General features: G+C 42.7%; 1 protein-coding gene across 19 annotated transcripts in view; it reads right to left on the reverse strand.

The window, feature by feature from the left end:
• BIN1 (bridging integrator 1) overlaps nt 1-12110 on the reverse strand; it is an 88142-nt gene that overhangs the window by 75297 nt on the left and 735 nt on the right. The window lies entirely within an intron of this gene.

Here is a 12110-nt window from a genome sequence, read left to right on the forward strand (position 1 = left end):
GCTGTCACTTAACATCAAAAACAAACCAAAACAAATTAGGTTATGACATTAACATTAAGGATGTGGCTTCTTATATAAAAAACCCTCAAGTGACTTTCAGAAATGACTGAGCACTAACCTCTGAAACTGCTCCACCAGCAACAAAAAGGCCAGTGCAAGTGGGAGACTGGCCCAACAGCACTGCAACAAAAAGCCAGCCTTGGAAATAGGTGAACAGTAGTTATTTGACCTAAACTGAAATCTGAGTAGAAGCAAAGATCTATCTTAAAAGCCTGTCATAATAGAAAATTAATGCATCTTCTATATGTCTAATATCAGCCTTTATAAGGATACTTTTTTCTAGAAAACAGCCATACTGACAGTTTAGGAAAACACAAGAACAGATCTCCAGGATGCAAGAGTTATTTTCCTCAAAGCAATCTACATCATGTTTACAGAAAGATACAAATAAACCCCGGTTCTCCGGATGTTTTGCAAGCACTCTTTGCACATGGCCAAACAGTTAAGATGAAAGGTTCTTTTACCTCCATAACCACAGGCTCAAACCAAGCATCTCCTCTCCCACAGACGACACAGAAACAAGACAAGCAAGAGATGGTGAACTAGCTGGTGTGCATCTAGTACTGACAAATCCTGACATTCCAGGACTTTTCTTACATTAAGTTTTTTGTCCTTTCACTATGTTCAACATTTTAGGTTGTTTCTCTCTCCCTCTTCATCCACAGTTTTTGCATTTTAGCTCCTACCATCGGTCAAGTCTAAATTAAGTGATGCTACAGCAGGAGTGGGGCTGTGACAGATAGCATGGAAAAGCAATTCTCTGTCTCCCTGGAAGGATGCTGGGGCTCTGCAGTCACTGTGCCACACTCACACACTTGCAATGCAGTTCAGTGTCTGCCTACCCCGAGGCCTCTCAAGCACCTTCAAAAGCAGGTTCCTTTTCAAGGCTCCTCCTACATTAGTTGATTTATCTTGTTACTCCTCTCTCTCATTTCTTTAGGTCATTTTGCATTATGCCTGCCCTGCAGCTACAGCCCAAGGACTGTGTTTGTACTCTAACATGAATTCAAGGGCTGGTTCTCAGTCATAACCAACATTATATAACAAAATGAAACTATTATTTATTCTTTTTTTTCTTTCTTAAATATAGCTATGTTCCCAGCCCCACATCCATCCCCAAATATTCAACTGATAGGTCATGTTCCCTCCAGGTCTAAATGACTGTGTTATTTAGTGGACTTTTTTCTCCCTTCTATAAATACATGAGCTTGCCTTGCTAAATAAAAGCTTATTATGAAAACCTCTTCTATCCTTTAGTCTTCACACTCCCCTGCCCCCCATTTATCCTTAAGGACATGAAAATAGCCTGCTTTTTCACCACCCAGGCTTTTGAGAATAAAAACTAAATCCTGGTAAATGAGATTTAAACTTCACTTCCAATTTTTTCTTCATCTATTTTATAGCCTTCAGTCAGGTGTTTCAGAGAGTCAAAAATAAGCTAAAGAAAACATAAAATTAAGAAGTTGGGTGCTAGCTACAGGCCTGGTTGAGCTGAACTGGGACAGCTTGGGCACTATCCCACTGCCCTGTGGACTTTCAGTCTTTTCCCTGTCCCAACACTTTTTGCTCTAGTCCCCATCCAGAACTTGCAATCAAATTTACCCCATGAGAAGAGAGATTTAAAAGAAAAACAGGTAAAGCAGCACAGCCAGAGGGTTGACAATGGAGCAGCAGAATGCAGAGTAGAGGAGGAAAAGGTGCAGCTAGAGAGGACACATCTCAGTGGCAGAGGTGGTTTGAGTGATGTGAAACAGCTGCCCCAGCAGGAGTAGCTGACTCGGTTTAAGCTTCACTCTGTAAAGGCAAGACTTTATTTAAGGCAGACAGATGGAGACACAAAGAAAGTGCTCCAGCAACAGAAGACAGGGCAGCAATATAACTTTCAGAAGTGTTCACTTCTCCCACTAGAACACACCCACTGCCAGAAGCAAGGACCTGCCTCAAGAAGTGTGGGAGATTAAGAATCTTAAGAGCTTACACCAGAGTTTTCAGGCTTTGAATGTTTTAATCCTGACACCTTAAGCAGATGGCCCAGTTCCTGAGGTGCTGAAAACACAGCTCCACCAGGAGCCACAGACTCTGTGAGGGTCAGCCTCAGTCTGTCAAGTCTGTGTGCACAAACTGCCCACAGGTACCACTCTACCATCACTGCTACATCACTGCCCCAGAGACAGACCCCTGACCCCTCAGCTCTCAGGTGTGCTGGTGACACCTGGCCAGCTGAACCATATGCAGTTGTATGCCTAATTCATAACTTTGGGGGCATTTTTTTCTACTTGGTTTGCCCTTATTCAAAGCAAAACCACTGCATTCCTGAGTTCATGCTATTCAACAAAGCAAAAACTGGACAGAATATCTATCAACACCCTGAAAATAAATAAGGAAATTTCAGTCTCAACAAAGCAAGTAAATTTCCACCCTCCCTTCAGTCTGCCCCAGCCTTAAGCAGACACCAAACAGACCAAAAAAAGTGTCACAACTGTGGAGCTAAAGAGTCACTACATCATAGCTCTGTAGTTAATAAAGTCAAATGGCATCATTTAATTCAGCTGGCATCAGTGTGACATTCCAGGCAACAGAACTTCAACAACATCAATGTCTATTATTTGGGTAGGCATTTAACATAGCTTAATTAAACCCTATCTATAGCCAACAGTAACATTAGCAAGAGGAGTAGATAGTATAAATAGTGTTGTTTGCACAAATTCCCCTTCTCAATTCCTCTGCCTCCTCCTCTGCAGCACTCACTTTAAATGCTGATACTTTTGCAAGAAGTATTTTTATTTTTACACAGGCCCTGATGCAAAATGAAGCAACCAAATCAGGAAAAAACATAAAAGGCATTTGAGGCCATGACTGAGCTGGAGAAAGAGATAAAGCAGCAGGTGCAGGCTAGGAGGGAGGGGGCCAAAGAGCTCTCACAAGGCAAAACAAGGTTAGAGGGGGACTCCAGAAGAGTCAGGCTGGCTGCAGAGCCCTTAAGAGGCCAGTAAAGTTCCTTCACATGTTCACAACCACCTTGCTGAACAACAACGAGTTTCTCAAGTGAGGACAGATTTGGAACATGTGGCATGCACAGTGGGGCACAGGAAAGACACAGGCATCTGGATCAGCTTTTGCAATTCTCTGAGCTGGAAGGTGATAGCTGCAAGGGATCAGCCATGGGGGATTCAGGAACAGTGCCCTCCAGGGCCAGGCTGAGTGACAGAATGTGGTTTGTCCCATCAAAGCGTGATCAGCTCTTGGCTCTTTCCTAGCAGCTTTTGCACAGCTCTTCTCCTTTTCACTCAACAGGATTGTTTTTCCTTCAGCAGAGCTGAATGGCAAGGAACAGCAAATGAGAGAACCACACTTGATAGGGCAGGTCCTCTGGCTGTGAATGAGTGTTAAGTCCATCAGCTCCTTTGCCAGAGCACTTGTTGAGAATCTGGACCACCACACTGGTTTTGGAGAGGAAAATCACCACAAAGTACTCACCAAAGAGCCTCCTCAAAAATGAAGGCCTCAGCTGGAGACCTGGGACTGTCAGCTCAGGAGACATTCCAGCTGAAACACCCCAGCTCCAAGCCACCTTCATCCAGCATGACAAAGCAGCTCTTTTAACCTACTACATCCACAGCCTCACGGTAAGGGCATCCAGCCCTGATAACGCACACTTCCTCCCTGAATTATTTATGGCCACCAAAGGTCATGGAATAAGGAGAGCAAAAGCCTCCAGCTTGGCAAAAAGTTCTGGTCTGGCAAGTGACTCTGATATCCATTCACAGAGAAGTCCCAGACCATGAGCAATTGGGTGCAGCACACCATTCCAGAGCTCAGTGACTGATGGATCACGTCACCCCTCTGACTTTCTGACTCCCACCACAGTCAGGTGTCAAAACCCTGCTGTCCCAGCCCTGCTCATCAACTGCTCTTCCTCTCCAAAGAAAGACAAGCTCTTTCTCCACTTTCTTCCGCTATTTTCACAAGAATTTTACTGCTCAAAAGCAGTCTGAACCTTTGCCTACAAGACAATTCATATCAAACTTCTGCAAAAATATTTGAAAACCCTTTTAAGTCTTTTGGAATACACTTTTACTGAAACAAACCAGAATCATCTTTATTAACTGTGACTGTCCAATATTTATATTGGAATTGTTTCATAATAGGGAATGGCCTTTTTTGGCCAAACATAATGCAGTCACACTGCAGATACTAACAAATAATCATGCTGACTGCATGCATGATGTAGGAAACACTATCAGAGTGAGTACATCCTTTTAATAGCTCAAGTTTATTAACACACAATTAAGCTTGGCCTTTTACAATGGTTGTCCAGTCTAAACAGACTTTCTTTTTTTTTAAAGAAAATCACTAGTATTCTTCTACTGCAGAGGTCAGTTCAATACCCTGAAGAATGGCTATTTCACTGCTCTGCTGAGGAAACTGCACCTTAAGGAGTGTTTCAGTCAGAATCCAAGTGCATTTCCTGTCTGAATGATTTTACACTCTCCTTGAGCACTTTTCCTCTTATGGAAGCTGCCATCTTTCTCAACAGAAGTTTTCCAAAAACATATTTTCAAGCAACTTTTGAAATATGCTGTCCCTCAGTCCAATACTCAAACCCCTTTTGTGCCTCATGACACAGACTCAACACTTGGACCAAGGGGTCATGTTGCACCCACAGTGGGGACAGACAGCAGCTCTCCAAGACAACACTTTACTGCCTGAGAATTGAAAATTAATAAGCTGAATGTTCAAATTCCAAGACAGGAATTTCCTGCGTTTTTTAAAGCATACTCTTTTTTTTTTCCCCCTCAAGGTTTTCCCCATTTTTTCCCCACAATGACTGTAGAAGCAGGAATAAGGAAATAAGGTTGGTCCTTCCACACTCAAGACTCACAGAGCTGGCAGTATCAAGACTTAAGTAGTTGTAACAACTTACAGGAATTGTTTACTTCACTTACAAGGGTACTGGAGAGCTATAAGACCAGCATATCTGTTAAATAAAGAGATGCAGAGATCTACATTTTCTTCAAATGTCTGTCTTTATACCTCCTTAGTATAAGTTTGCATCTGTTGTTGGCACCATTCCAAGTAAATCCAATGGGAAGAATTGCTATTTCACTCTGCAAATACCATCCAGCTCAGTTCTGAGTTGGTTAAGTCACACATTATTGTTCCTGGCCTGATAAAATGTGCAATCAAGCCAAGTAGTACAAAGAAGGGAAAAAAAAAAGTGTAAACACTTTTAGCTGTGTTTTCAAATACAGTAGTTTCTGTACCAGTGAAGTTCCTTTTCCACCCCTGCTGGCAAACAAGCATTCAGCTCTGTCTAATACAGTTCCAAAGCAGAGTATTAGCAATTGCCCAGTGAAAAATGTTTGCACTTCAGCTGTATCAACTCCTAATCTCCCTCCTGAAGAGCTAACTTTGAAAAGGACTGAGAAACTAATGTGGCTCTTAAACCAAGTTTAACAAAAACTTCTAAACTTATTGAAATTAAACAAACCAAATACGATCATTGCAGAATTACCAAAAAATAAAGAATTTCAGAACAGGTTAGCAGCTTTCTGAATATGCCCATCAAATCCTTACAGAGAGGGCAGCACTTCCACATATCAAGAGATTAAATACAGCCCATGGTTTTCACAGAGGGATTAGTTGCTGTTAAGCACTGCTTTCTCTTTATTGATGAAGTTTACACTCTCCATCCTGCCTGGCAGCCTATATTAAGAACACAGAGCCACCCAGACTTCTTCTTTCTTGTAAAGAGTGGGACAGAAAGAAAGGCAACACTGTCTGGCTTTCAAGACTCTCCAACAGCACTTCTGTGGAAATGCTGACTTTCAGAAACTTCAACCTCCCAGACACAGGTCTGAGTAAAGCTCACTCCAACCCAGCCTAAACAGTAGAAAATTCTATGCTGCACATATGTGCTAGCAGAGATCTGAGCAAACACAGTACCTATTTCTCATTTCATAAAGCTGCTTCACAGTGATTCTGTGAGACCTCTGTCCAGGTCTGTGAATGCCCCAAGTTCTGGGTTCCAAGTTTGACACAAAATTCAACTCCCTGCTCTGGCAAACCCTTCCTGAATGCAAGCTCCCAACATAATAAAGGGGAAACCCAGGGAAAGGAAAAAAAAAAAAAAAAAAAAAAAAAGAGAGAGAGAGAGAAAATAAATTAAACAACTGGTACAAGTTCAGCAGGTTGAAGAATTTCTATTCCCTTCTGCTTCTTCAGATCACAAATCTAAAGAGAACTACAAATCTACAGAGAGGTACTTTCTGAGTAGCAGCTAAGAAACAAAATTATGTAAGCAAGTTGGCATGATGAAAATATAATAAAAAAAAATAAAACAAAACAACAAAACAAAAAAAAACCACCTCATCAATCTTATTTCTGCTAATAAATACACTACAAGTTTTTCTCCAGGAATGCAGGGCAGATCCTACCCTGCAGTACTTGCCAGCTTTGTGAAGATTAAACAGCTTCAGAGGCTAGAAAAGTGCCCAGGAGAACCTGAAAAGTCTGAGGTCCACCAGCACCTGCTGAAAAGGCACCTGACAAGATTTATTCATCCCTTGTACCACTGCCAATAGCTCAGGCAAATTTGCAGAGGTTCCTCTCTCCTGTTCTGACAGTATTAAGTACCCAACTATTACCATATTTAAAATTGATTTAGACTAGCGAGAAAATGGAAATTACTTTCTTCTCTCCCCCAACCCCTTCCTGTGAGAGATGTCCCCTTTTAGCTCAGCAGTAGGGACGCCAGCATGGTACAGGTTTGCTGGCACTCATGCATTCAATATTGCAGTTGCTGGAGAAACCCAAATATAGCCCTCAAGAGAAGGCTAAAACACAGCCTGAAGTCAGAATGGACCTTTTTGCACAATTCCACCTGCCAGCAGTGCTCCAAGGAAGCTTTATTCACATTTATATGTTCGTTCCCATCTATTGCTCTGGGGTAGAGAATGCACAGTCTCCTGGTCAACATTAATACAGTCTTACCCCCATAAGAAGCTGCTGGTTGGCACACCCTGAATGTGTCACTTAGGGGGCTGAGGTGTGGCCAGTTCAGGGTGACAGACCTGCCTGCTCTGCTTGGCAAATTGAGTCTGGCTTTGTGATCATGTCAGGTTGCCAGCACAGAACTTCTGGGAAGACAGGCTGACCCCTCTGTGTGCAGGTAGGCAGCCAGGACTGCAAGATGATCCTTGCAAAGTTGCAGAACTTGCACCACAGGCAGCTCAGGTGTCTGGTCACCATCGTAACAGCAGAAAAAAACAGCCACTCTAATACCTGTTAACCTAAGGGACCCTCTTGTCATTCCATTCTGGTTTCTAGAAGCAGAGCTTTATTATACATTTGATCCCAAGCAATAGGGTCTTGTGTCTCTGTCTCAAGAGTCACGAACCAAGGAAAACTTGTGTTATTCCCAAAGGCTCCAGTCCAGTTAGATGCTGAACATCTCAGGCTGCGCCCAGCCTTCCCCAATGGCTTGGCTACATTTGCTAACCACATGTGAAGAGCAATCATGATGCTGGAAAAAAACCAAACATCTGTGCCTAGAAATACAAACCTTGCCTAAGAGCACACAGGATGGAGGGAGAGGCCAGATAAGCTTTGATGTCACCCCCTGAGAGATGAGGTCGTAATACCCTGCATGGCCTAGAGCTTCTTTAAAAGTCCACAGAGAAAAGAGATCTTCCAGATCCTGCTTTATAGACCTGATCTCACAAGAACTGCACTCAAGAGGACTGCTTGCAAGACAAGAACTTCCAGGGAATATAAAGTGACAAGGAATAGGGTTGGGCCTTTTCCAATCAGAAAATTCATCCATCCAGCCATGAGATTCTGCTTCATATAAGAAATCTGTTGCCAATAGCCAGACAGAAGGGCACCTTCAGCACAGCACTGTAAGTGCCCTGCCAATCAAACCATTCCATGGGCACAGAGACATGTGGAGCCTGGTTTCCTATTTCACCTCCTCCCTGTACCATGCAGATTATCTGATACCAGTAATACACTCTGAGCTCATACTGGAATCATCTGAACATCAGGGGCATTAATTCAGCTCTTCCTGCTGTATCCAGTGCCTGTTTTCCAGTAACCTTTAGTCATGAAGAACCTTTGAGACTCTACCCATTCCCTAAACCCTGCATTCTTAAACCAAGCTAGCAGACAAAGTAAAATGCCCTGTCTTTGTCATCTGAGGAGTACTCCAGGGAAAAAAAAAAAAAAAAGTCAATTTTCCTGCCAGATCAGTAGGCAAACAATACTCGTAGCTCTTCAGGCTGTTTATTCTTCACTGGTACAACAAGGCAGAATGCCACCACACCATCCTACCCTATGCAAAGGCATGAAAAACCATGGAAGCTTTGCAGAGACAGAAGGATCCTGAAGGAAAACCAATAAGGAACTTCTCTCAAGTAGGTAGATGTGTTACTTCTCAATAAGAGAGTTTTCTGCATCTACCATTTTTATAAAAGGACTCCCTCCCTACTGGCAGTTTCTACAGAACTGGGAGCCTCTGCCAGGTGAATCCTGATAACAGCTGTATTTAAATTTGCTTTAAGGTCTTTGGGTACTGCTCATTAATATGGACTCTCACCTGCTTCAACAAGGCTGAAATTTTATTCTTGGTCTTTTCTCCTGCAATGCTCCACCTATTGGAGCTTGACTTAGAAGGAGGAAAATTGTCTTATCAGGGCAAACTCAAAATGCAAACCATGCCTCCTGCAAACCCAGTTCCACCCAAACCCCCATCTGTGAGACCAAGACTACAGCCCAGCCTCCTTGGACTGTGCAGCCAGAGGAGAGCAGAACTTTGCTCTGACAGATGGTTTAACCAGGAAAACTGCAAATAGATGTGGGTAAACATCGGTGGAATTAACAAAGCCACAAACAGAAAACAGAAGTGACATTTCATGGCAACAAGGCAAGCCAGAGTCTATGACTACAGACAGCAGTCTATGCCCTAAATGTGACCCCCTAACACAAGGGAGCTTGGATTCCCAAACTAAACTTTGCCAGGTCCCACGTGGAAAACAAAGCCTTCCCCTTTGGTTAGGGGGTGCCTTGGTTTGTTGGTACATCAGAAGAAAGCCATGACAAAATACAACAGTGTTCACATCACAGAACACAGACTCCTCATTCTGCCCAACTTTGTAACAAAAAGAGAGTGAGAGACCACCACTACTATAGGATAAGAACTTCCTACACTCAAAGTAAAAATAAGTTCATTTTTACACCTCTCAACACAAAAATGTTCCCAAGGGGAAAAAAAAAAACTTTCTTTCTGATGTCAACTTTACAGTTCATCTCCTCAGACAAAGTTATCAATCTGTATGCAACTTAAATCAACAGTTGGTGCCCATGCAGCCAATAACATCTTTACATGCTGAACCTCTGCCCAACAGGCAGAAAGAAAGTAAAGAGCCCGATCCTGTGACAAGGACCCTCACTGCCAGCCAAGCTGCTAAACCTCAAGTCATTTGCTCCCCAAGCTCAGCTCCCTGCTGGAACCTCACAGAGGAGTCACCCTCACCCCAGGACAGCACCAAGTCACCAAGATGCTGTTGGAATTTGTTCAAAGCAGAAACATGCAGGTAGACACATGCAGAAACAGGACACTATTAGAAGAAAACAGAAGATTTTTAAAATTTTAAATGGTGTTAAGATAAAACACAAACTTTAACCAAAATAATGGATTACAGACAAAGAAAAAAATTTCATAGCCTCACTGGAAAAGTTTAAAAGAGCTGCAAACACTAGGTTCCCTCTAAGACACCATGACATAGGGGGAATTATATTTTTACTCATATTTAAGAGGTTTAGAATTATGAAAAGTCCAGACCTCAACATTTCAGTCTGAAAATCCTTCAGCTAAATTTAGGAGGAATAGATCAGGATTTCCAATCAAAACATCCTTATTAGTTGAAAAAGGTGATATGGGTTAGAAACAGTTGCACGAGTTCCTTCTGCAAGGCGTGTGTTCCTCTGGATAGCAGCATCAACTTATTTGATACATTACTGTACAACTGGCAAGTTATTGACAAGTATTGTAATTAAGGCTACCTCTGAGTAGAGATGGAGGTTAAACGGGTGTAAAAAGCATCCCACTTGTAAAAAGCACAGACAACATCGTTTATTTCCTGTGGAATTGCTCAAGTGTCTTCCAAAAATAGCCAACAGTTTTGCTGAAAGGCTCAAACCAAATAGTACTTCTGAAGGAATATCTTACATAGTTTACATAATAGGCATCTCAGAAAGCGGGGAAAAAAGGATGTGTACAGTATTTCAGTGTGAATTCTGCACTGAACAAAAAGACATCGTTCTTTGCTTAGCACAAGGCTGAAATTCACCACGAAGAAAACTGCTGAGGTCAAAGCCTCAGGGCTCGAGCCGAGAGGGAGATATTCTCAAGGGAAGAACTTTTTTATCCTTGATCCGGATCAAAATACGACATGGAAAAGGAACATTCAGCTTGTTTAAGCCTCAAAAAGGAGAAGCTCAACCCTAGCCAAAATATATTCACGAAAATCTAACCCATTTTTAAGTTGTTATCAGATCTACCTCTGCACACTTTTGCTTACCTTTTATTATTTAACACCTCATCCTTATCTCCTGACCCTTCCTGCTAAACAGTGTCTCAGTTTATAACTAAATTCCACAAGTGTAGAGTGCCATAACCACTGGTGCTTCATATTCAGCTGTATCTCCTCACAACCTGAAAGTTAACACTAACTTATATTCCTCAGTGAAAGTCTCTCCTTTATGGGTAAAATACTGAATGCTTCACAAAAGAAGAATTGTTGCAAACAATCGTGTAGCAGTATGAAGAGGTATGTCAGATGACAAAGTAAGCAATGCCTTTTTTTTTTCTTTTTCTGAGAGCCCAGAGATTTTTTGCATCAGGGTAACAACAGCTGAAGGGTCTAAAATTTGCATTAGCAAGTGCTTTGGGGTTGTTTTCCTTTCCTCCTTAGAGGAACCAAGCTGTGCTTTTCTCTTCCCAAAGAGACAACCGTTTTCAGATCATGCAAATTTCTTTTTCCCAAAAAAATCTTTTTTTCCCAAAAAAACAACTGTTTTCAGACCGTGCAAAACTCCTGCCATACACAGCTAACTCTCGATTATTATTGTCATTCCCATGTCCCTGAGCACCACCAGGGCGTGAGCAAGGAAGTGAACTAGATCAACAGTTGACAGAAATTTGTGGAAAATCCTTCCTAGGAAAAGAACTTGTGTATATTCGATAAGAGATAGGGCAGGGCTTGGCAGGACACACTTGGTTCCAAGCTGCTAAATACAATAACTCCATCAGCAGCCCCAGGAGCTCAGGCTCTACTACCTGCCCCAATATTAACTACAAATATGGTTGCCATCTGGTGGCTAACACAGAATGAAGTTTAGCATCTGTGATGAGTTCAAGTGGACCAGACTCCCTGGCCTGTCCCCTCTGGAAGAACAGTGGGATAAAGAAAACCACAGATGTGGCCATGCTCACTCTTGTGTACAGAGTGAAGCCAGGACCTTGCTGCTGAGCTCCATACTGGATCTGGTATGATCCATACTGGATCACTGGGGTTTTTTACAAGCAGTCGGACGTGTTCAAGGGATGCTCCTAGTCTCAGCAAATGAGCTAAAAGTAGTGGATGCAGCATAGGCAACATCAAATCCAAGTGGTTTGTGCTGCCATTCTGACCCAGCAGCGTTTTTGAGCAGTGTCAGAGATCGGTACAAGGCTCAGGCTAGCACCGCATTTAATCCCAACTCTCCTAGATTAAATCTAGCTGCTAAAGATAACTCGCAGGGAACACGAGCAGCAGTGGGCAGATCTGCTCGTCCGCCCTCCCTCAAAGATGCACCAGTCCTTATTCAGTCAATGTCATCTCACAGCAAACCGCTGAAAACCAAGACGAGCGTGCCTGCATTAAAAGCAGCTGATCAATGTCCCTGCGTAAAACGCCCGATAATCCCTACACAGAGCTGGCATCTGGCATCAGATGCAGCATGCCAGAGAGATGAACAGGAAAAGTATCCATTGCATGTTCCTGGCACCT

The sequence above is a fragment of the Lonchura striata genome, chromosome 7 (assembly GCF_050655825.1).
Source record: "Lonchura striata isolate lonStrDom1 chromosome 7, ASM5065582v1, whole genome shotgun sequence".
NCBI classification, from domain to species: domain Eukaryota; kingdom Metazoa; phylum Chordata; class Aves; order Passeriformes; family Estrildidae; genus Lonchura; species Lonchura striata.